The sequence below is a fragment of the Amia ocellicauda genome, chromosome 6, assembly GCF_036373705.1.
Source record: "Amia ocellicauda isolate fAmiCal2 chromosome 6, fAmiCal2.hap1, whole genome shotgun sequence".
Lineage (NCBI taxonomy): Eukaryota > Metazoa > Chordata > Actinopteri > Amiiformes > Amiidae > Amia > Amia ocellicauda.
This window is the reverse complement of record NC_089855.1, coordinates 27,524,147-27,551,232: the sequence shown is the minus strand read 5'-3', so window position 1 is coordinate 27,551,232 and position 27,086 is coordinate 27,524,147. Positions and strand designations below refer to the sequence as shown.

The 27,086-nt window shown below is 36.6% G+C and overlaps 1 protein-coding gene across 1 annotated transcript in view; it reads right to left on the bottom strand.

Moving 5' to 3' along the window:
- The window catches only part of hs6st3b (heparan sulfate 6-O-sulfotransferase 3b), a 133,189-nt gene that overhangs the window by 5,037 nt on the left and 101,066 nt on the right, over window positions 1-27,086 (bottom strand). The gene's annotated exons all lie outside the window — the stretch shown is intronic.

The following is a 27,086-nucleotide window of genomic DNA, read 5'->3' as shown; positions in this document are numbered from 1 at the left end:
AAATGCAAATACAGGGCAGGGGAGTGTTGGGATTCAAACAACAAATGTGAGAAGTCTTTACAATAGGAAGCTTCAGTGTGTTTTGATTTTCTTTCCAGGTGAACCTTTATTGAGCTAATTGTTCATCAGTTATCCACTTAATTGGTTTACGTTTCCATTTTTTTCAGAGTTTCAACAACCTAAATATCCTGCAGGGCTGTGGGTCTACAGGACCGTGAATGAATCACCAGACTTCAGGTGTAGTTAGTATACTTGTGCCAATGAAATAATTTTAAAGTTAACAGACAAATTAAATACTTTTTTCTGAAGTTGGTATGTTTGACCTTATTGCACTTAGAGCTACTAACATCAAGGACAAGTCTTTCAAAGATTGAATGAATTGAAATTATTTAACCTACAAATAATAAGAAGATGAGGAATGGTATGTGCTGTATACGTATATGTAGCCCGGTCCTGTTTAGAAATTGTATCTCCCAGTTGTGTGCCTGCGTCTGTGCTCTTTGACTTTCTGTCCCTTCACTGGACAATCTCTCCACACTGAAAGAGACAAAGCTGTGATCTCTCGTGGCCTCGTTTTCAATTTTCTCAGAGAGCAGAGATTATCCTATTGAAGGACGATAATAATACATTAATTTCTCTTCCACTCACATACATTATTTTCAGACAAATGCCAAAAAATAAACGTAACCCTATTTTCTATTGTCTCGTGTTCTTTGAAGACCAATTGCGCCATGTTAACCCTGCTATCACCCAATCAAATCATGTTCCTCCGCTGATAAGTACTTCTGTGCATGGAAATCACCATGGATTATTTTGGTACAGTTCCTTCAACATTAATTTCTCAGCACAAATTGTGCAAAGTGAAAAGACAATGTGATTTTGTTTAAAATAGGTTCCTAATATAAATGTACTATATTCAGTATTTATTATTGTAATAGTCTTTATTATTCTCATACAGTAATATACACAATTCAGAAGCAGTGGTATTCAGATTTACTCATGGTAAACAGCACACAACTGAGTAGCTTGACAATGGAAGACAGAACATATGAAAGATCTCTCTGACACAGAGAGCAGCGATATTTTGGGAAATAAGGAGAGAAGTGAAGGAAATAATCTCTTTAAAGTTAACAACAAATCACAATCTCCTAAACTTGATAAAATAGAAAAACACATACATGGAGCAACAAACTGCCAGCTCGGAATAATACCCTTTTTTTAATGAAACGAACAATCTTAACTTAAGTACCATGCATTCTTATTAGACAATAAATAATCTGAGATACAATTATGATTTAACATCTATAGAACATGTGGAGTTTAATGTGCCATGATTAGAGTCACAGTCAAAACAAAAGCTTCAACGAAACAAGAACAACTGATTGAACTGCCAAGGCACTAAGTCAACAAATACCACCGGGCTGCTCTCTTTATCTGTACAGATAAAAAACATTCTTGCTCAGCACAATACATACACATGTATTTGAAGTAATCTGCTTCTCCTGGCCTTTCGATACAAGTGCCACCACTGAGCCACTGATTGCTGAAATGGATTGAATGTACTCTGCGTCTAATCTTCTTACCAAATGATTAATTTGTCAACCCACAGAACATTGACGATTTGATGCATTACTGGCCACTAGTGGTGATTGTGGGTCTTAAACCAAACTACACATTATCCACGGACTGCTTCTTTTTTATGCTTAATTTGCTTCATTATTTTGATATAATGATGATGGTGATGGTACGTGTAAACGGGCTTGGGCAGTGTGTCATTCTCTGTATTTAACGGTTTATTACAAAATAACTATTTAGTGTAAAAAGGGATCACTGTCAGCAGCAGACCAAACAAAAGACAAAATAAAACTGTGTATTCTGCGTAGCTCATGCTTGGGCTCTCTGTCTTTCTCTGTTCAAGAGGTAAATGAACAACAGAAAAGGGGTTTCTCTCCTAAGAATTACACACTAAGACAGGGGTTTGCAAAATGTCTGCTTTGATTGTGTTCCACCTCAAGTTCCTATGTACTTGATTTAATTAATTATTTATCCATCACAGTTACCACTTCCCCTTCAGTCTGGAGCAAGTGATCAATTACAGAGGCTTGCGGGATCTTCTCCTATGGAGCTTTTCACTTTCAGAGATTGCAAGCCTTTGCAACAAAAAGGAATTTGTAAATCAGTGCTGTACATGTTTACCAAACACAAACACGGAGAAAGTGTAATCTCAATTATGGGCGAGGAACAAATTATAATTTGTAGTTTGTAATGACTTTTCCATTTCAACAATTTCTGATATCAAGAGGTGAGGGATTAAAAACACCATTTGTTCCAAAATGTGTTTCATTGCTGTATGCCAACACACTGCTTAACATCACAAACAATAGAACACAATTGCTATAAAAAAGGCTGCTGTTGCTCAATATCTTCTGCCAGTGAGTCCAGGGGAACATCTTCCTACATGCGTCATTCACATTTACTTCCTCTCCCTCCAGCAGTCATGGCAGTAATTCCCCACTTATCATTCTTCTTGCTTGCACATTGTATCAGTCGTTTGGTATCATTAAGGACAAGTGCCTTTTTTTTCCTTCTTCTCCCATGTACCTTTGTTAAATTGATGTTGCAGATGTTTATTAGTCGGTGTGTGAAGGCATCCCTTAGTAAATGCAGATTAATGGATGAAGCAACGGCCTCACGCTGAAATATGCCAGAGAGAGAGAGAGAGAGAGAGAGAGAGGGAGAGAGAGAGAGAGAGAGAGAGAGAGAGAGAGAGAGAGATCTTCACCGGTGTCACACTGGGATAATCCTTTCCCAGGTCAGAATAATGCTAGATGACATTCAATTCTTCAACTTCTTTCAATAAATATATTTGCCCCTTTGTGATACAGTTATCTCACTGCTCTTTATTATTCCCCAGACCTTCCAGTTAAACAAGGTGCTGGCGTTACATGTGAATTCAGTAGCCACTCAAATTATAATTCATTACGACATTTTATTCATGTCATTTCATATTTTGAATGACAATTATTGAGATTAGAATTTCCTCTCCACATGTTCCTTTTCTTGTCTGGTAATGTTCAGATTTCGGCAAATGACCTTGCAGTCAGTTCCATGATAAGGGACTTACAATATTATGTCATTGTGTGTGTTGTGGTGATCTTAATTTGGTTTATTTGGTTTGTTTTTTTAATAGTGCAATGACGTTGTTTTTAATTATAACTATTTACCCCCTTTCTTGCTTAACAAAAATGTTAACTGCAATGTTCCCACATAGAAGTGAAAAAGTTGTTGCTGTTTTTCCTAATCTCACGTTGTGATGTAATTATCCAATCTATGTTTACATAACTTTGAATATGAGACATGCTTTTCTGAAAACAAAGCTCAGGTAAATACGCAGACTGTTTATTTCACAGATTATATTAAACCTGTGTGAGTTCTCCTGATTTTTAGCATTCATTCTAATAGTATGTTTTTCCTTGACAGTGTACATACCTTCTACCCATTTGATAAGCTTGGTAAACATCATCTAAACCAGTTGATGGGACATTCAATTAGCAATAACAACGTGAGCAGCTTATAAAATCTGACTGCATGTTCACCAAGCCACTGGGCCATTGTCTACAGCTTTAGCCATCCTTCCTAGAGTATTTTCCTTTAATTGCAAACGCCTTCAAATTCATTTTAGTTCAGAAGTCAGATGGGCTTGAAATGTACTGCTTCATTTAATTGAAAATTGGAATGAGCTAGAGCTTAAAGATTGATTAACGCTAACATTTTCTTATTAAATGACACCCTCTGCATATGAAAAATTAAAATTGCATAGTCTGTGAAGAGGATATAGGAAAGAATTTCTGACATGGCAGTGTAAGTAATAACTTTTTAAATCTCTTGCTTGTATTTATAGCTAAGGGATATCGTAAACAATCTGAAATACTTGGCAAAAGCAAACTATATTAATGCTTTGAGCTACAACCTTTACAAACACATTTAATTAAATGTTATGTCTGCTGAGAGTTTGGTCAGCTTCGTCTTTTTAACCATTTAAATGCCCACTTAACACCCATAGTTGCAACAGTCCAAATATATTTGATATGTTTATGTAAAACAAAAAAACAAATTTGATTTGATCAAATGACACTTCCTTCATGCACTGCGCGTAAATATTATTTCTGAGAGGAACTGATGAGATTTTTCACTACCATTCCTGCTCCCTAGAGGATATATGCTTACTTAACTCTCTATGTATATACATCACTCTAATGGTATCTTACAGAAGCATTAGGCGGCAGTCAGATTTAATTTTTCCCCATTCTGTAACACTGTAGTTATGTTTGCCAGAGGAAGCCTGTTCTCATAACTCTGTCAGGGGGAATCTGCTCAGTATCATTGATATTTCTATACTTTAACCTTACTTTGTCAACTTATTTTGATTACATTATAACCCCCTCCGCCGATCTTCCACTGTCCTCGGTTATTACAGTCTATTGAGTTTCAATGTTGGTGCTGAGATCTCCTGCTCACTTGTTACCAAGGTCAGATTTGAAGAGACCACAGTGTGTTATTGAAAAATAATAACTTTTTTGTGCACATAGGATGTGTCCAACACTCATGATTTAGCTATATGTTACACAAGTGCTATACAAACAATACATTACTATCATTAAATAAACATTAGCAATTAAACCTCAGTCACACTGATGCTTGCAGCCATTTATTTTACTATCCTGAACCATTGGAAATTGAATCACAATATATGAAAGAAACATCTAATGTTGAAAATAATTGTGTTCATAATATTCATATTCAAATCTCCTTTTTTTCATCAGATTCAGTCAAGTTAAATTACGAACCAGGAACATAGCTACATATATTATATATATATACAGTACAGTATTGTGCAAAAGTTTTAGACAGGCGTGAAACAATGCTGTCAAGTAAGAACGCTTTCAAAAATAGACATGTTAATAGATTATATTTATCAATTAACTAAATGCAAAGTGAGTGAACAGAAAACAGAAAAATCTACATCAAATCCATATTTGGTGTGACCACCCTTTGCCTTCAAAACAGCATCAATTCTTCTAGGTACACTTGCACAAAGTCAGGGATTTTGTAGGCATATAGTCAGGTGTATGATTAAACAATTATACCAAACAGGTGCTAATGATCATCAATTCAATATGTAGGTTGAAACACAATCATTAACAGAAACAGAAACAGCTGTGTAGGAGGAATAAAACTGGGTGAGGAACAGCCAAACTCAGCTAACAAGGTGAGGCTGCTGAAGACAGTTTACTGTCAAATGTCAAACGTCAAATGTCAAACACCATGGCAAGACTGAGCACAGCAACAAGACACAAGGTAGTTATACTGCATCAGCAAGGTCTCTCCCAGGCAGAAACTTCAAGGCAAAAGGGGTTTCCAGATGTGCTGTCCAAGCTCTTTTGAAGAAGCACAAAGAAATGGGCGACGTTGAGGACCGTAGACACAGTGGTCGGCCAAGGAAACTTACCTGAGCAGATGAAAGACACATCATGCTCACTTCCCTTCACAATCGGGAGATGAGTGTCTACAGGCAACAGTGAAGCATGGTGGAGGATCCTTGCAAGTTTGGGGCTACATTTCTGCAAATGGAGTTGGGGATTTGGTCAGAACGAATGGTCTCCTCCATGCTGAGAAGTACAGGCAGATACTTATCCATCATGCAATATCATCAAAGAGGCATCTGATTGGCCCCAAATTTATTCTGCAGCATGACAACGACCCCACACATACAGTGAACGTCATTAAGAACTATCTTCAGTGTAAAGAAGAACAAGAAGTCCTGGAAGTGATGGTTTGGCCCCCACAGAGCCCTGATCTCAACATCATCGAGTCTGTCTGGGATTACATGAAGATAGAGAAGCAACTGAGGCTGCCTAAATCCACAGAAGAACTGTGGTTAGTTCTCCAAGATGTTTGGTCCAACCTACCTGCCGAGTTCCTTCAAAAACTGTGTGCAAGCGAACCTAGAAGAATTGATGCTGTTTTGAAGGCAAAGGGTGGTCACATCAAATATGGATTTGATTTCGATTTTTCTTCTGCTCACTCACTTTCTGTTCACTCACATGCATTGATAAATATAATCTATGAACATGTTTATTTTTGAAAGCGTTCTTACTTGACAACATTGTTTCACGCCTGCCTTTTGCACAATACTGTATATATATATATATATATATATATATATATATATATATATATATTAAAAACAGCCTTATTATATTGTAGCCTTATTGTATTAACATACCATAAAAATATCTGCATTCATTTATTGGGTAGAAACAATTATGTAAACATTGCAATTAAAATGTTATGACAGATCCATGAACTAATTTATAAACATGTTAAAATCATCAAAATATCACTTAATTCACATGAAATAATTTATCTAATTTTCAGCATTAACAGCTGAGTCAGAAATTCTTATTTTCATATCATTTAGACCTCCAAAATAACTATTTTTCACTGATCTGTCGACATCATGGGTTTTCAAACCGGTCCTGGAGTACCCCCTGCCATGCTGTTTTTTGTTCCAACCAACCAAGATCACAACTGAAATATCTCACATTAACAAGTGGGTTTCCATCAGAGCAAAGGGATCATTGCCTTTTTATTACTGAAAGTCACTGCTTCAGCAAAAATGACATTTTCTGTCACCTGAGACCAAAGTTATAAGAATTGCACAGAAATGTTGGGGGTTGTGGGTGATGGGGTGAGATTTAATTCAGCAAGTCTGCAAGCTGTATGAAAGCATTCAACTGAACTGACAAAACTGTAAACAGAGGTGCTGCTGGTGAAACTTTGGTATCCCTTCTAGCTAGGGGGAAAATGCCTGTTAGCTGTTTTTGTGTCTGGGTGATGTTACCTTCATGAGGATGAATGAACCAAAGGGTGATGAAGTGAAACTAAATCACCGTTTTAAGCACCTGTCAACACTATAAATATGGTCTGAGCATTGCAGCTTATATGACTAACAAATACAGAGGATAAAGGCAGTTAAACATTCCCAGGAGCTTTGGGCTAGATGGCTGCTCATTTAATGCTTCAGCACCCAGAGCTCCCTCAACCTAAAGAAATGCCAAAAACAATAAACATCGTACAAGTCAGGGAAAAGAGCCACACTTTTCCCAGTTAAAATACGGCTTGCTATTTTTATTGGCTAATTAGGTATTGCATATGGTGGCCCGGCAGTGTGAATCACAGACATGTTTGATAATGCTAACAAAAAATAAAATGAGAGCTCAAAGAAATTGAAAACGCAGATACAAATTTGCGGATGTGGATTCTCAGAGTGGTAATCGCCTCGCTCATTAATGCTAAATAATGTGCTAAATAATTATTCCTTGTTGATTTTATTATACTTTGAGTTTCCCTTTCCTCCCGCTCCTTTGAGTGAGATCATTTCTGCTCTGAGAATCAGCTTCCAGTTTGGCTTGATTTTTGTTTGCGTTCTCAAGATTTCCTTGCTTTTTAAAAATTGATTTATAATCTCAAGTTGGTGTGTGTTCTGAGATCTCTTTGCATTCTCAAGTTTGCGTTTTCTGATGTCTTTGCGTCCTCATGGTTTGCATTTTCAAATCTGTGTTTAGAATTTCAGATCCACCGCAAATTACATTTTAATAGCAGTGTTGTCAATCTGCTCTCTACTCTTTGAAAGCACATATCAGCAATATGAATATCTTGTGGGCTCTGACCTGTTATTCTCAACTTTTACTACACATTCTAAAATCACTGCAGCATTTTGTTAAGTGTTTTAGAAAAAGGAAGATTATGCATTTATTATGGGCCCAACTGGTGATAAAGACCCCTGAAATAATCAGCTGGTGCAAACCAAGTAAATGTCACGGTGAACAAAAAGTATTTTCACTACCATTAATATAGTATCCTCTAGAGACACAACAAATGCCTTCCTACACTCTGAATGATTTTCTGTTTGAATAAATAAAGCCATGGGGAATTAAATCATTTTTTAAAAATACATTTGTAACAGAAAAGTGATTTAGACTTTTAATGTATGCCTAATTAAAATACTTTTTGTTGCATCAAAATAGCTGTAAGCTCTCCACTGAACTGTGACTATATTGATTTTCAATGGTTGTTGTTGTGGTAGTTTTTTCCAGTTTAAGGCAGCCTTTTTATTAATATTTTGAGTGAATCAAAATCGCTCTTTGCCACAGTTATTACATTTCCCATTTTTGACAGTGTCGTGCACACACAACTGTATTCTGAAGGCCTTCTGGCGTACAATCGATCCAGAATACTGATGCTCGATGAAGACACCAACAGAACCAACTCAATTCCACCTCGCCCTTATCGCAGATCTCCTGGGCATATGAAATCCCAGGCTGGCGAAAGAAACTCTTGATAATTAATGGGCAGCGGCGTTGCTAGGAAATGGAAGTTCCACAGAGGGATCTTAATGCTTGCTGTTTCCCAGCGTAAATCTCTAAATGAAAAATGACTGTACAGTGGTAAGTGTCCAACATGAAATAAACACACTCTTTCACTGTGCAAGATTGCGCTGCCTAGCTGTAAGTGGTGATTAGCACCCTGCTGGCTGCAGCTGCGGTGGAGCTCTTTCTCTGGAGTGGGTGGATGTGTAGACACTACTTCATTAGCCTATCTTTAGGAAATAAACACATGCTGCAAGTGTTATGAATACATTCTAACATCTAAAGGTCATGCGTGAGTACGGCTGGTGTCAGAACATATTACTGTCAAAGCTTTTAGCGGAAACGTTATGGAGACGTTCTCCCTTTTTCAGGAGGCTTCGCGGTTCAGATCCTCTCCGACCGCTGCACGTGGGTCAGACTTTGCAATTTGATCTGGGAAAAACATGCTGTGGTAGCAGGGAGTGTCAGCTCAAATGGAAGTGACAACTTTCTTATGACTGTGGTACAGCAGATATTTGAATAGAAACCAACTGTATTTGTAATGTCTCAATGCATGCACGTTGAGTGGAGGGAGAGATTTTTCTTCAGTCCTGATTCAATGTAAAGTTTCAGCTGGATAGTCTCTGGAAATCTGCTCATTAGACAAACAGTATCATTCTAAAAGTCAGGAAACGAAATGTGTCATGTTGTGTGCGAAGACAAGAAATATTTAATTCAGAAGCCCACAGAACTTGGATTAATCATGGATTAATAATGGATATAAGACCATATTGCATCACTGTAGGTTGCAGAAAGCTAATTCCAGTAGCAGCAGCACAGCTCAACTGGAGTCTGGATGGAAAACTGTGCTTGTAATTAAATTTAGGTGGAATGATTAAAAACAAACAAAACAAACAAACCAAAAAAAACAAACAAAAAAAAACATCAATGGTATAAGAACATAATTACTGTACAGCACAGAGATTCATGAATCAGGCAATTTATGTCTTGTAAGCAAATCCATAATGGATGTTGTGATCTAAATTTGCCAGGCACAAAATATCACCCACTATAGACATTTTAGAAGAAATCTCCCCATAATCAAGATTTATTGCAGAGGCTTAAAGTTAAGCAGCCTTTCAAACACATCTGACCAACAGAGCAGGCTTTTAGCAAGATCAATGCGACACCATTTGCGGAAAGAAATGTGCATGCTGATCAATTTGACCAAGCAAAATGCGGTCAAAGTGATAACTCTATCAAACACTGTATTTTGAAGTACATGCGGAGATTGTGTCTAGCTTTGCTCTTGACGTGAATGCTATGTAAGTGTGGCAACATCCAGGCTAACAGCCAGTGGTTAATTTATGCTGGATTGGACCCAATAACCAGTAAATCTGTGGCTTTTGTTTTTAACTCAGAGTCCTAATATATTTTTCTAGTCTCGTGGTCTTAAATATTGGATTACATTCACTTATTCATGTCTTGTTCATTAGTTAGCAGATTAATCTCTTGATTTTCAGCAAGGCTATGCTGCAAAAAAAAAATATATAAAAAATGATACAAATTATTAAAAATCTTTATAAACGACGCAAATACAACACACAAATGTGGATATGCATCAAACATTAAGCTACCTAGCTGCATAACTTGTCAAACTTTTGTGAGCAGGAAGGATTAAACATCCATTTGAAATAGATGAATGTATTCTGGTGGTGTTCTTTTCAAACTAGAAGAATAATCTCTCCAACAATGGGTTTTGAAACTTTAATCACGTACTGAAACACTGAGAGTAGGACTAGTTTTTCGTGTGTTGTCACTCAACAGTCTTAATTTCAAAATATTTAAGACAGCCTTCTTTTTTTTAACAATGTACACAAGCCTTCAATGAGAAAGTCATATTTCAAAAGTAAGTCCTTTTAGAACAAAGTTTTAGAGACAGAACCTGAATATTATGCATGGCGGTGCTGCACATGAAATAATAATCTTCCTAGAAACAGATCAAAGCAATCTGGTCTCATCCTAAATTAGCACAGCCACCTTCATTGACTTAGCACATACACACCAAATCTCAGAACGGACCCCTCTGCTGTGCTTTCAGATTTCAGATTTGAGTACACCTTCAGCTTAAACAATATCCAAATCCCTCTCTCACCCTCAGCGGCTCTCTGCCAACACTGTACTGCAACACAGACAAATGTAGCCACACGACTGTGCTTTTCAAGGGCAGGAAAGACTGCATCATGACAGCGCAAAGCAACAAGAAGTATTGCACTGACCTGCACACTCCCACCCTGCTTTGCCAAGGAAGGAATCCACGTGAAGAGGCAACAAAGAACAATTTATCCAAACTGACATTAGCAGAACACGCAGTTGTGTTCTAATTGTAGGTAATTAACCTTAATGACAGAACTCAGTGGCTCCGGACGTTGAGATCAGTGCTTGATTCACATGGTTACATGGGACTGAGGAGGCTTCTATACATGTACTGCAATGCCCGGATTCATACAGATTAAAGGTTTGTCTGCTGCTCCCCAAACTTGCTTGCGGGATCTCCTTCCAACTGCAGTTTTAAAAATGTATCCCACAGTGGTGTGGATGCAGAGTTAGGAAGATCAAGAAGTGTATGTCTATTAAACATGCTGCCCAGCATGCATTCCAGAAATGCAGGGTGTGTGTATTTCTTTAGTTGCCCTTTTTAGCTGAAATATGAAGACTTTTTTGAATTATTTTAAAAAATGTCTTTCTGGTGACAGAAGACAAAGAAGTGTAAAAAGAGGTTATAGGGTTTTCTTTTTAGTTCTTTCTATATTTAACCATATCCGTATATATCCATCTCTGTATTTGCTTTTCGAAAAAAGTGCGTAACTACAAAACATTTAGGACCATTTTAATGTGGTCCTATTCATTTTGTGTTTGACTTGGCAAATGTTCAAGCAATCATTTAAGAGCCTGTTACTCACCACCTATATATATCACAGGGCACAGTTCAGAAGCAGAGAAAGCAAGTTCGGGAAACTCCAGCAATTTTTGATTGAAAATAAAAAACTGTTCTGAGCCATCTGTTCAAGACATCCATCAGGCTTAGACAGATTTAAATTCTCCTCAGAAATGTTAAATAGTGACGTAGAATGGCTAAATGTCCCTCGAGCAAAACCCCAAAGTACCCTCCTGCTGTGCGTGTCTGTTACTATAGGACAAAGAAGCTTATGAAAAGAAAAGCTAACGTGGAAAATCTACCTGTACCTTGGCTTGCAATACGTGCAAATGGAACATTTTACAAAACAGCAAAATCACTGCCAATTATGCCGTGTCTGTAAAAGTGCTGTGGTGCTCTACAAGAAGAAATGGAGACTGGAAACTGGAAAAAGAATGTCAGGTAGTAAAGCTACCTGCTGGAGAAAATGATTTGATGTACAACAGTGAGTTTAACAGCTGTAAGATAAGGGTGAGGGAATCGTTTAAGATCACCTGGCCTTATTAAAAAATGAAAATAATGTAGATGTGTTTAATTGTACGCACGGATGGCTGAGTTCTACCTCAGCATGTGCTTGGAAGATAGATACCTGAATCCCTGCCTAATCATTTAACCTTTTAGATACTCAGCTTATACACATTATTCAGGCCCCAGCAGAAACTAATTTAAAAACTGATTGTGAAATATGAAAAGGAATTTTAAAGATACCAACAAATATTTAATTAGATCACTATGATCTACTATAAACCATGATCTTCCGATGGAACGCAAATTACAAATTTGAACGCAGTTACGTTTTTATATATAAGTTGTCAGAAGGAGTGACATCTGACAAAAAAATAAATCATCATTAGAGTAATTTTGGTAGTATTGATCTGGTTTCGCTCTTGATCTCCCTAAATTATTAATCAACACAGAATGTAAAATAAACTAAGAAATAAATAATCAGAAAAAATCATCATCATCTTCACAGTCTCACACTCATCCTTAACAGAATAACAGATGGAATGAGAGATAATGTGTTCTTGTAATTATATTTATAACAAAAAGGATTAAATTCTTCAGAGAAACTGGTATCTGGTCTTTTTAATGGAATGTGCTTTTTATGCTTTGGTTTAAGTTCGATTTAAGTGCAAGAATCAAGTAGCAAGTGTCCTTCGAGGCTGAAATTAAAAGACTAAAATAGGTTATAGATGAAGTGCTGGACTTTGTGGTGTCATACAGTACTGCAATGCTATGAAAGTAACAGGATGACTGATGTTGGTCTTAATCTGCTTACCTCAACACAAGATATCCTGACCACATGGAATATCTCTGAGTGTTCAAAGATAGTCACATGTTCTTGACAGCTTTCTTCCACATGAATATCATAGAAGATTAATGTGCTGTATCTAATGTAATATATTTAAGCAGTTATGTAAGGCACACAGATTACCACAGAATTCAGACCAGCACTCAGCTATCTGCCTTTTCATAGTTAGTCTTGATGTGTTGCATTTTCAAAGTGATGCATGATTTCAATAAGAACAGGAGGCATGCTTTAATAATTTAAATTTACTTTGATTCCTTAGGTTTTGGTATAGCTCTGTTTTTCTTTCTTTTCAAATAAAGCCATCATGTCCTTGTCCTGACATGTAAAGGACGTCAAACAGTAATAGTCAGTTTTTCCAGACCAGAGGAAACCAATTATAGTTTCAAAATTATTCTGTGAAAGAGGGAAGAAATATGTTGTGTGTTTCTGTCCCACAGCAGAACCGTTGCATGCCTTTTTGTTTTATTTCTGCCCAGGTCTTGAATTCCTGAGCTTTCTAAAGGGCACAAATATTCAGGGTATAGTGTGTAATACAGCACTGCTGTCATTTCAGTACAATAAGTGCAAGCAATTTCAAAGAGCATAGCAACAGGGATTTCAGGCACATTTTCTTCCAAAACACTCAATGATTGCTTTGTCGCAGATTTCTCAGCAGTCAAAAACAAAGTTTTATTCATTTAATAATTTTTTACAGCACCTAAATGAACTCAATGAAAAATTCTTCATTTGTAAGGTATAAGTATCTGGCAGACGTATGATGTATTTCACCTTTGATTGAAATGTTGTTTTTAAGGCTGTGTTGCTTTTATGTCTAAAATTAGAAAGCATTTTGCAATATTTTATGTTTTTTTCCACACTAACTTTAGCTCTTGCTAAAGACAGGATTAAAAAAACAAAAAACAATCACCAGGAAAGTATAGAAAAATGTGATTTCTGTTGACAGATATAGTGATGCCTCTATAAAGTGTTATTCCTGCACTTAATATGTTAAACAGAGGTGCGACAATCTAATTTAGACTATTTAAGCCACTCTTCTGGCAAAACCTTGACAGTAAAATCTTTTTAGTTTTGAAGCTGTTAAAAGAGTACAGTGTTTCTTGAATCTGTGAAACCACTTACTAAAAGCAATTTCTGGAAAGATGACTGCATCAGATAGAGGGCTGAAAAGAAGCATGGTCAATCTACGATATCTCTAAATCCGAGACATTTTGCCAGCTCCTGGAGTATTCAGACAGTTTGTACTTAAATCGATACAAAAGTGAAAAAACAAGTCACAGTATTAGGTGCCATTCTGAAAACACAGATCAATCAAAAATCTCATGTGTCTGGTGTGTGATTTTGATAAAAACACACAAATAACCCAAAACATCATATGATATACAGAGACCTATATAAATTAAAATGTTTTATATATACAGTGTGGAATTAACTAAATGTCCTGCTTACACTTTAAGAACTGGGTTAAAGGTGGTATGGTGGTACAATGCAAAATAGGCTTAACCCCTCCCCCTTTGAGCAGTGATCTTGGAATGAAAGATAACCACTATGTAAATAGATTGTCATGTCAGCAGAGGTTTAAGCAGCAGAAAATATAGATTTCTTCACAAAGGTCCAAGCATATATTCCTCCGACTTCAACATGGCAAACAAAATCTATATTGTAACCTTTCCTTCATTCATCTTTTTCTGGAAAGGACAGCAGATGCAATTTATCCTATTGTATGTTTTCTGGTTTGTAACAGAAGTGGCTTATACTGCTCTGTCCATAAGTCTGCACACCTGTCTCAGCAGCTCAGCCATGCTGTCTGTGCTCCATGTTTCTCTTGTTCAACTCTGTGGAGCTCCGGAGTTTTTTCAGCCCCAAATCCAGCCAAACCCCACCAACCTCTGGCTGTTGTAACTAACTTCACTCTGCTTGGTCTGCTCTCCTATGAATCTGGACACTTACCCTATGGTTGTGAATCAAACATGATAAATAGGACAGTAAACAGACAATTGTGTGTGGGTTGGCGTGCACAACATTTTTTCTATCCAAACTTTTCCCTGGTAACTACAGAGTAAAGGCAACCTTGAGATTCAACAACAATACATAAGTAAGCAGATGCATAATGAAGCATAGTTTAATAAAGCGCACACTAGCAATAATGCTGAGCAGCCCAGGAGATTAGGTTGCTGTATTACAGGTACAGTCTGTAGAGATGTGTCTTGAGTAATCAATGGAAGGTGGTCAGGGACTGTGAGAAAGGCCATTCCACCACTTACGGGCAAGGGTGGAAATTATTATAATTATTTTATATATATATATATATATATATATATATATATATAATTTAGCTGAGTTGATTCAGCTCAAATTAATGATTGTCAAGGGAAGTGGTTATATTTCAAGAAACACATTCCAACCCCTATCTTTCTATCAATCCACCCACGTCCCCTTACACTCATCACGCAACACACCACACTTATTCTATTTCAGGTTAGGCATGTAAACTATAAAAAGAAAATCAGTTAAGACAGAGCTGTGGGTATGTTGATAAATCTGTCTTGTTGTGCCTGTGTAATAATTGAATGCCTTCACTGGATGTTAGGGACGCTAGCTAACTAACTCATCGCAAAGTGTTTTCTGTTACAAAATGTAATTACATTAAAATAGAAGAATACATTCCTGAAGTGGTGTGCATAGTCACAATGGTCATCCACTTTTGAAACTTTCAGAGTTTGTCAAGTAAATATTACAACAACATGAATAATACACATTGGGCTTCGTTCTCCTTTCAACTGAATACAGATATATTCTGTTAATGTGGGACTTTTCATCCTGAAAGATCCTAATGTGTTTCACAGATAGAAAGGGACTCACTTCATTCCCCACTGAAATGCAACATCCACCACCTTGCACCAGCAGCTCAGCTTCACAGCAGGTAAGGTACAGAAGTGACAGATTCTTAGCAGCTGAACAACTGCAGCTTCTAACCTAGCATAGCTCCTGAGATCTGACAAGATCAGGCTTCATTGTGTTATAACTCATATTAAAATGACCACAGAACCGAAATTGGGTAAGAATTTGAGCCTTAGTATTAGCATTTGTTTGAATCACAAGCCACACTGAAATTACACTTATGTTAGGGGACAACAACAGTCCTTCTACTTCCCTTTCAGTTTCCTTGCATATCAACAGCCCTCTCTCTGCAGCTGCTTGCCCACTGCTTAGCAGCTGGTGAAGAGGAGATTCTCTGCCATCTCTGTTTCGTACTGGGCACATAGGGAGTGCCAAGATAATCCACTTAGAGAGAGTGCAGCTATCCATCTGCTAGTCTCACACTACCCTCCACATCGCTTCTTCAAAGAACAGGTTGAGCTCTATTTGGTGCCTCTCATCTCACTAATCCAGATGCTACCTTGTTTTGCAGTGCAATCTCAACATCTAATTCTAATATATATATATATATATATATATATATATATATATATATATATATATATATATATATATATATATATAGAGAGAGAGAGAGAGAGAGAGAGAGAGAGACAGCATTTACTGGAGGTAATGCTAGACAGAGACTGATACTAATGACAGGATCGCCTGTTTTAAAATCAGCAAAAAGCCAAACACCTGACATACAGATTAAAATTATATAATGCTGATTTCTCCCCCCTGCGGATACAGCTCTCTTCAGCTCATTGCCTTCTTACTGGAAATCCATTGTGTCACTTCAAACCTTCTCTTTATCTATTCCAACCTGAGAGTGGCATCCTTTTAAATCACAGGTAAGATGTTTCAGACCAAGGGTCTGATTAAATAAAAAATGTTTGCGCGGTGAATCGCTTGCAGAGGCATTAGCGACATGAAAAGGATTTCGCCCTGCTAAACTTTTGGTGGTATCAAATCTAAAATGATGTGCGGTGCCAAATAATTTTCTTATTTCACACAACGTTGTTGGAGTGGTCACATTCTAGAAGTATTAAATCAAGAAAATATTACCTAGAAAACAACCTGCAAATGCTCTCGCAGCTCCTCTTGTCTTATGCAACTTTGAAGTTGTTTAAATTTAATTTAATGTAAAAGAAATACAAGTGTTACATAGTCAGATCCACACACCCTCATGGCTCCTTGTGTGTATAGTGACTATACAGAATGCTTACAGTAACTGCAGTAAAGCTGTACACTGCTCGTAACAAATGAGATATTGCCCCCAACATCCATACACACAAAATATATAGTTTGTGCATGGAGAGAAAATATATTGATATTGCATGGCATTTTATATAAATTATGTTTTTGCATCAATGTGTCAATTTAATGTATTAATTTATTTTTTTGCATCTGTTTGTACTTATCTGTCTGTGCATTGTACTCTTTTGTTTGTGTATTTGTCTTTATTCTGCTCTTGCTTTGGTTCATTGTACTCAATACCTTAGTTTTTAATAATTTGTTAATGTTTTCCTTCTTAACAGGTCTTTCAGATAATCTTTCAGGGGAGTATTAAGGGGTAGTGGTGGAAAAGTCAGGGGTGATATGGATTAAATATTAAGCTTCACTCTTACTACAACATTTAGTTTAGTTTAGTTAGCATTTTTCGAGTTAAGTGTTGTTTTACATCCAGGTACTATTAGTGTAAGCATACATTCTTAGAGTTTACAACTACTTAAAGTAATGCACCACACTCAAGGACTTATTTATTCTTATTTGATGTAGTTTGTAACTGAAGTTAAGACATAAGAACAGATTTTCAATAATCATTGCATCAACCCCAGCTCTCTTATTTCGTGATTCTATGCCAGACAGTGAATCCAGGTAGCAGAGGCCTTGAACGTTACAACTGGTGTCAGCGGTGGGATAGAATCCACACCAGCTATACAATCTGGGACAGTTGTGTGAAACAGAGGGAATGCAGTGTGTGTGTGTGTGTGTCTGTCAGTTCTGTGTGTGAGGGGTGAGGCAGGTAGTTTGGGGATCCGAAAGCTTGAGTGGGGAATTGTGGTGGCTTATGCGAAGATGCTCACTTTTTTATGCCTTCTTCTTTCAAAACGTATAATTATAATTTTCTGTTTGTTTAGGGTATTATTATTATTATTATTATTATTATTATTATTATTATTATTATTATGAGTAGTAGTAGTAGTAGTAGTAGTAGTAGTAGTATAGTATGTAGATCTATACCATTTCATTACCAACTTAAACTGAAATCAAAATTATAGCTCACAGTGCCCAGAATAATAATAATCCTAAAGCAATGTTAATAGGGTTGATATTATATACAATCAATTATAGACTTTTATATATGAGTGAATTCACCTTCATCACAATAGCATGGATTTGACTGATACAGAACCCGGTAATATCTATGTCATTTCTGGCACCACATTTGACTTCCGGAAGATGTTTTCTAAACAATGTTGCTGCTGATTTCTCAGAGAGGTGCCAGCCTTTTTCTCAATGCAGTGCTGCTCTTTTTTGGATGTTACCACCCCCTTTCACCCCCAGCTCTCGCTTTGCACTGGTCAGCGTCTGTACTTTGGCATTTGATGCCTTGGAATCTCCCTGGCGTAAGTGAAAAGAAGACCAGCTGCTGTGTATATTCTACTGGAATGCGGCAGCCTATATTGTCTTTGATTTACTTTGATACATTTTTCGAGACATTTGAGCAGTACCTATTTATCTAAATTGGACCTTTGTGATCTAAGTAAGTATTCTGAAAGACATTTATAGGAAAACAGTTTGGCATTGAGGATGTGGTCATTCTGACAGGGAAAAGTCAAGACACCAGGAAAAAAAGAAAGACAATCATATGGGGTAACTTTGAAAAGTGCTGAAGAGAGTTTGGAGGAACATCCCAGGAGAATATTTGGAGATGATCCAGAATATTACAAGCATATTAATGCAATTGCACAGCCTGTGGGGATCACTATAAATACTACCTCATGCTTTGTTAAAATGCAACATATTTCACTACTAATTAATCTTGTCCTGCAAATCAAAGAAGAGAGGTAAAACAATCAACATGCATTAAAATTAATTTTCTTGTTTCGTTATTAGAAAAAAAATCAATGTCTAATGTCTTGTATTTAGTCTATATGTCTGTTTTTTTGTGTTTTTTCTTTTTTAATCTTAATTTTTCATTCATAACCTTAGATACCCTTTTGTACCATCTACAGACTACTGGACAAAATTGTTTGAAATACTTTTGGTTTGGTTTCTTTGGTAGGTAGAATGTTTTGGTTTTCAATTAATAACAAATAATTTCCTAATATATTTGCATATTCTTTATATTCTAATTAATATAAAATGTAATATACATAGCCAGGTTACACCAGGTTACATACATTTTGTTAATACCGCACCTTAGCATACAGTCATGTAATGAAGTAATTTTTTGAAAACGTATCTGGGGACAAATTGCATCTATGTAATGTCTCAGCATGCTCATGCTGACTTGTTAAAAGTCCCTCACGGCTGCTTCACAAAGCAGAGCATCTAGACAAAAAATGAAAAAATCCTCGAACACAACGTTCTGTCGTGAATGAAATCCCCAGGATACTCCACTTACAATTACAAGGAATTGTGTCTGAGACACAGAAAACCAACCAAGTGTGTCCTTAAGCACCAATGATTGAAAGACCTCAATGTCAAAATGTTTAACATGTTGAAAGTGCGCCAAAAAGCCACCAGATTAATGTGGAAAAACCCAGCCACTCAGATGCCACTCAAAATTTCAGATTTCAAAAAAGAAATGAGTAGGAAAGTCCTGTTGCTGAAAAACAGATTCTGCAATTGCCTGCCGTTGCATCAGTCTAATTCCATTGCTCTTGCCAGGGATTATGTTTATCAAGGCCACTTATTTATTTTTTCATGAGAAAGTAACATGGCTGTGTTTTACAGCTGTAATTCCATACAACATGAGCAGAGATCTGCTACATACAAGTGAGCAGCACAGGTATATGACACATCACTCTATGTGAAAAATAGAGTGCACACAATCACATCAATAATAGGGATATCACAGAGCCTGAGGCAGATTGTAATGAGATGTTGAGGGAAATTTTGTGGGATGCATATGAAGACAAAACCCTTCACTTCTAATTGATTCTGCAGTGCAAATTACATCATAGCAGTGTCAGAGCTGAGTGGAACCATCAAGCCACTGACAGTGAAATGCAGAAGGATACTCAGACAATCTGATGGCCTCTGAGCAACTACCTTGTGCCTCTGCTGAGATTAAAGTCAAAGTTATTTCCTGATATACCAATTACATTGTAAAATCATAATGGGAAGGCATTACTCTTTTTGCCAACTCATGACAACAGTGTCCAGATGTCCCCAGGACACGTGGAGTGGCCATATCCCTTAACTGTTTATAGAGTACACCATCTGCTTTTTTATTACCGCCTTTCTTACACATGGTTTACCTCATCCTATGGGCTTTGAGTTATTATTATTATTTTTTCCAGTTATGCTTAGATTCATATTTGCCATGGTAACTAACCAATCAAGAAAAAAGGGGGCCTGAAACCACATCCATGCACTTCACCATAGCTGTCACCTTATACATGTCCAGAAGTCCTGAATAAATAAAAAAAAAAAAATTATTTAAATTTATTATTAAATTATTTTAAGGATGTACAGGTACATATAGAAAGATGTGGCAGCTAATCTAAATACATCCATGAAGTTTTAAAGAAACTTTTCTTTTATAAATGTGACTGTTGTGATGCGTTTTACACATTGAGAATATAACTGATTGTTTATTCTGTGTGCAAAAAATTGCCAGGATCTGAGTAATGTTCTGTATTGTTTAAAAAGAAAAAAGAAAGAATGTTAAAATAATCTGGGAGATTTTTCAAGGTGAGTTCAGATATGTCTCAGATTAGCCATATAGCTATAACATTTGATTCCAAACCATTACAGGACTTGCATAACAAACAACACAGGGTCAATAATCTCAAGAGAGAAAAATAATAAAGCAGTGCACAGAGTGTGTCTACACTAAGGAATTATATAACATCTTATCTAACAAATGTGACATCAGATATTCTATTTTTACCAGACCTATGTCATCATTGTTCAATTGGAGACCACAACCACAGATTCAGATATTATACCAGCAATTTTTTTTTTTTAATATATCTACACACATTTAGTGAGCAGGTATACATATTTTGAGTTTCTTTTTACGCAATTTAGTCCTTCTCCTATGGATATATACAGTCAATCATAATAAATAATTATAAATCACAATCAGAATGATCTATTTTAATGCATATCATATAAGAAACAAAATATGGCATATAGGTATTCTTGTGAAGACAATTTAACTATCAAATCACAAATGCATACTTGAATTTCATGTGTAACACGGCAACAACTGGAAAACAATTTATGAACTGGATGTTTGCTATTGGAATGGATGGGCAGTGTATGGAACAATAACACACTCATCTGCGCTTTAAGGATCCATTAAGGACTGATTTCTTTATCATATTTTCAAAAGACATCAAATAGCGGTCTATCATGTCAGACATCACGACAGGAAAACCTTTTATCAGCAGAGCTCACTGTGGCTGCCAAGCCCTTGTGACAGACTAAGTGGGAAGACTATTCAAAAATGTTTCAAAAACATGGCCTTTGGTGTCTATTTCATTTTCAATCCAGTACAGGTTACACCATTACATATGAGTGACAACAAATTGTGTCTTCTTTCCACAGATCTATTATCTCCCATCATTCTTTAATATTTTAGCCGTTTGCGAAGTATGTGCAGATTTGTGTCAACTACCAAGTGCATTTTGGTTGACGTTCTGATTTGATACAGCTGGCAAGTGTTTTCTTCATCCCAGTAAAATAGTCACATGACACTCAGACTCAGTATAGGATTGAAATATGACAATATAAACAAAAGCAATCAAGTCTAAGACATGCAGCAGCAAACATCCTGTCAGTGTTTGCATCACCATACATATGTGAATCAACATTTTCCGCGATGGGGAGGATTAAAGCTAAACTGGGATCCCGTCTTATTGACAAGCATTTGTAGGCAGAGCTGAGGTCAGCCGTTACTTCACTTGTTCCTGTTACACCCGTCATGTGTAGCTAGATAAAACAGGACATTGCCACAACAATATACCTACTGAAATCCAAATTGAAATATAACTGAAATAATTACTAATATAAGTTATCTTGAAAAGTGAATTAACAGAATAAATGACATAAAAAATAATAGCAACCGTTTCAGAGAGCAGCACCCAAGATTAAATGGCATGGTAAGGCCATAATTAATTAATGTCTGGAGTTAGCCTGTTGTCTTAGAGCAAAAATATATTTTCTTTGTGTTTGATTTAGTGTTAACTATTGGCCTTTAGCTTTGCTTAACATCTACAGAGTATATGAATAATGCAAATTGACATTACAAGGATAATGAAGGCTATGAGATAATATGCAGGGGCTCAAAGAAGGCAGTTCACATTATTTGAACAATACAAGAAATAGTTACTCTATGGGAAGTGAACAAACACTGGGACTAAGCAATGAATGTGATAAAGCATGACAATTTCTCCCAGCCTTCATTATTGCAGATTCTCAGATTCTCTTTTCTTGTGTCCAATTACAATCCCATCCCTTTTCTTTCTTTGCAGGTAATAACTGAGGCATGTAATTTACAGTGCCTTGCAAAGGATTCACCCCCTTGGCATTTTTCCTATTTTGTTGCCTTACAACCTGGAATTAAAATTGATTTGTTGGGGGTTTGTATCATTTGATTTACACAACATGCCTACCACTTTGAAGATGCAAAATATTTTTGATTGTGAAACAAACAAGAAATAAGACAAAAAAAACAGAAAACTTGCATAACTATTCACCCCCCCAAGTCAATACTTTGTAGAGCCACCTTTTGCAGCAATTACAGTTGCAGGTCTCTTGGGGTATGTCTCTATATGCTTGGCACATCTAGCCACTGGGCTTTTTCCAAAACTGCTCCAGCTCCTTCAGGTTGGATGGGTTCTGCTCGTGTACAGTATCTTTAAGTCATACCACAGATTCTCAATTGGATTGAGGTCTGGGCTTTGACTAGGCCATTCCAAGACAAATGTTTCCCCTTAAACCACTCCAGTGTTGCTTTGCAGTTTGCTTAGGGTCATTGTCCTGCTGGAAGGTGAACCTCCGTCCCAGTCTCAAATCTCTGGAAGACTGAAACAGGTTTCCCTCAAGAATTTCCCTGTTTTTAGTGCCATCCATCATTCCTTCAATTCTGACCAGTTTCCCAGTCCCTGCCAATGAAAAACATCCCCACAGCATGATGCTGCCACCACCACCATGCTTCACTGTGGGGATGGTGTTCTCAGGGTGATGAGAGGTGTTGGGTTTGTGCCAGACATAGCGTTTTCCTTGATGGCCAAAAAGCTCAATTTAATCTCATCTGACCAGAGTACCTTCTTCCATATGTTTGGGGAGTCTCCCACATGCCTTTTGGTGAACAGCAAACAGGTTTGCTTATTTTTCTTCTTTAAACAATGGCTTTTTTCTGGCCACTCTTCCATAAAGCCCAGCTCTGTGGAGTGTACGGCTTAAAGTGGTCCTATGGACAGATACTCCAATCTCCACTGTAGAGCTTTGCAGCTCCTTCAGGGTTATCTTTGGTCTCTTTGTTGCCTCTCTGATTAATGCCCTCCTTGCCTGCTCCGTGAGTTTTGGTGGGCGGCCCTCTCTTGTCAGGTTTGTTGTGGTGCCATATTCTTTCAATTAATAATGGATTTAATGGTGCTCTTTGGGATGTTCAAAGTTTCGGATATTTTTTTTATAACCCAACCCTGATCTGCACTTCTCCACAACTTTGTCCCTGACCTGTGTGGAGAGCTCCTTGGTCTTCAAGGTGCCGCTTGCTCAGTGGTGTTGCAGACTCTGGGGCCTTTCAGAACAGGTGTATATATACTAAGATCATGTGACAGATCATGTGACACTTAGACTGCACACAGGTGGACTTTATTTAACTATTTATGTGACTTCTGAAGGTAATTGGTTGCATCCATCCATCCATCCATTTTCAAAACCGCTTGGTTGCACCAGATCTTATTTAGGGGCTTCATAGCAAAGGGGGTGAATGTATATGCACGCACCACTTTTCTGTTTTTTATTTATTAGAATTTTTTAAAACAAGTTATTTTCGTCATTTCACTTCACCAATTTGGACTATTTTGTGTATGTCCGTTACATGAAATCCGAATAAAAATCCATTTAAATTACAGGTTGTAATGCAACAAAATAGGAAAAATCCCAAGGGGGTGAATACTTTCGCAAGGCACTGTAAATTTCACTGTAAACAGAAGTACAGTTACTGACCTGGTCCATAATATGAGAAAATTTAAGCAATTTAGGCGAATTTCATGTCTGAGAAACACGTTAACTGTTTTCAGAAAACTGAAATACGCAGCACTATGAGGCTATGCTTGTGATAATTGCCTTTAATGCTGCAATTTGAACCACAAATCAGAACGTTCATTGATTCCTGTAAAGATTCTCTTTGAGATTATACAGACAGGCTACTTTCGATTATTATTAATACTATGCATATTCATATTCATATTCATATTATATTGGGGGGTTTAGTGAGAGTGTAAACCATGGAGCTGAGATTGGATTAAGAATGAGGAGTATTTGTGAGCTCCTAAGTATAAGAAAAAAACATTTAAGGACATTCAGAGACATATTGTCATGTCAGTCTAAGAATGAGATAAAAAGCACAAAAATCTTAAAACATTTTAAAATAGAAAAGAAAAGAATGAACTCAGCACATGTTATCGAATTATTAAAGAAGGAGAGGTCTTAGGTAAACAGCTCTTATGGTTTCTCTATGGTTTAGCTCTCTTTTTGGCTCCTTCCATTAGACAGCTTTATGTGCTATATGTACTGAGGAAATTAATATAAAAACACTGAGTAAATACACACAAGGCAGCAGGAAGTGAGGGTGGCGACTTCAATTCAAAGGCAGTGATAGGGGGGCGGGGGGGGTTACATGCTGCAGTTCACTTTCAAAAGCACTTTCTATTTTAAAATAACTTGGTATGATATCCAGAGGAACTGAACAAACATAATGATTATGCAGAGATAAAAAAAAAAAAAATCAGCTTCATATTCAAGCCACCCACAAATGATCCTTACATTATTAACTTGTCCTTTTTTAAGTGTATATTACAGTCCATAAAAGAGTGTCTTTGAGATACAGGTAACTCTCTTAAATGCAATGAATCAGCGGACTCTGTCCTCGTGATATTTGGACAGGTCAAGGACATTAAGGGCAAATACTTTGTTTGCTGCTGTACTTCAGAGGGAAGCTATTTTTACTCATTTTTGGTTTATTTTTATGATATTGCTCGAGTGCATTTTTCCTATCTCAGCATTTAAAAGCCATCTGTCAAACCAGGACAGCTGCCATATGCTGTAGCCATTATGAAACGTGACTTTGAAAATGGATGGTTTTACGGCAAAAGCCGCGGTATAAGCTAATTAGTCAGCCAATTTTAGAATAGATACGTAAATTGCACAGGAGTAGTTCATTTTGTTTAACGTATCTTGGCAAGTTCAATTAAAAACAAATCAGCAAAAAAAAATTGTGCTTAGCGGTGACACAATACTTTTCTGGTAGTGGTAGCACTGACAATAAAAAGGGCAGTTGCCTGCATTCCCTAATAATGTTTCTTTATTTCTTCTTATGCTTTCTTTTCTGCAGCAGTAATAGTAGTAGCTGTTGTGGCTTGTACCTTCTCTTCCTCAGCGTGGAATGAAATTTCATTAATTAAATTTCCATACAGTCAATTAATCAGTGGTTGTTATGAATTCATAATTGAACGCACAAAGAACAATCAATTCGGCATTTAGTTGGAACTACAAATAAAATAAACATTACATTACAATTAAACCATTCTCCCTTTCTGTAATTATTACAAAATTTCAATTTCAGTTTAGAAAAACACACCAATGGGATTTCTTCATCGAGACCCCCTAGGGCTGCAGTTCACAGCTAGTGCATATATTTCACTTACTTCTGCAAAAGGGATTTATTTTTTATGAGGCTTGTGTGTAACTATCTTGGAATTAAGTAATAATCTGCACATTACATGTAATGGTACTAATAATGGTTTAATTGATTAGAAATAACAATGTAACTAACAATGCTTCATTACACACTGAGGAAGATGATGCTAAATTGTCTTTTATTACAGATAAAAACAACAGAAAATAGATCATGGAGGAATATTATTAGTGTTGGCCACTGTCTCTGATTTATTCATATTTTGGACCACTTGAAGTTAGTATTGAGAGGTTTTTTGTGTTAAACACACCGTATAATAACTTGTACATACTTAACAAGAAAGTGAATTGTCTTAATTGATAGTGTTGCTTATAATGATTAAATAAGAGCAGGTGAATGATTAGAAACCTGTCATACCATCTGCTGGCATGTGAATCAGAAAGTTTCAACACAAAGTAATACATACAATTAGAAATGAATGAAGCGTCGAATTTAGGGAAATCTCTTTTCTTATACATATATATTATATATATATACATTCTTACACATCTCCTTTTCCTATACCTGTCATGCCATCTGCTTGCATCTGAATATGTTTTTTTAAATTTTCAGCACAAACAAGCATACAATTACATCACATATTTTTGTATAGGATACTTACTACAGGCTGCAAATGGAGTAACATATCGAGTTGCAGACAGTGGGCCAGATTAAATCAAAACTTTGACCCACCCGCTAATAGTAAACTACAAACCTGTACATCATAGCGGTTACATTTATGATTAGAAGAAAGTGTCATCTTACTAAAAATGAAGCCACAACTGAGTACAGTTCTGTAGTTTTCTATTAGCGGGTGGGTCAAAGTTTTGATTTAATCCCAGCCAGTATCTTTCGGATATTATTTTTCCTTTCATGAAAAAGATTGAGAGGAGATTGTAGAGTATAGACCCTGATACAGTTTAGATAAGTTCACACTGTCATTTCAGGGGACTTTTCTCATTGCTGTTCAATTCTATTTATTTTATTTATTTATTTCAGAACACTGTGTTAGCAGGTTTTTGAAGAAAGTACACTCCAAATGCTAATGATGTTTCACCTTTTAGGAAACACAGCAGATTTGCTTAACTATACTTATCATTTTTTTTTCATCACTCAATAATTTGGATTGATAGAGAAATATCAGCATATTTAAACACTTCAGATATCAATGTGCAATCTTGTTTCTTAGTTGATTTGTGAAGTGCACTTAAACGCTGATGGTATTTAGCCTCATCTGTTTCCCAGTAGAACACAGTTTATTTTCTTAATAACATATAAAAATGTGTCTGAACCTCCATGCAAGCAAAAAGCATTTTATCAGAT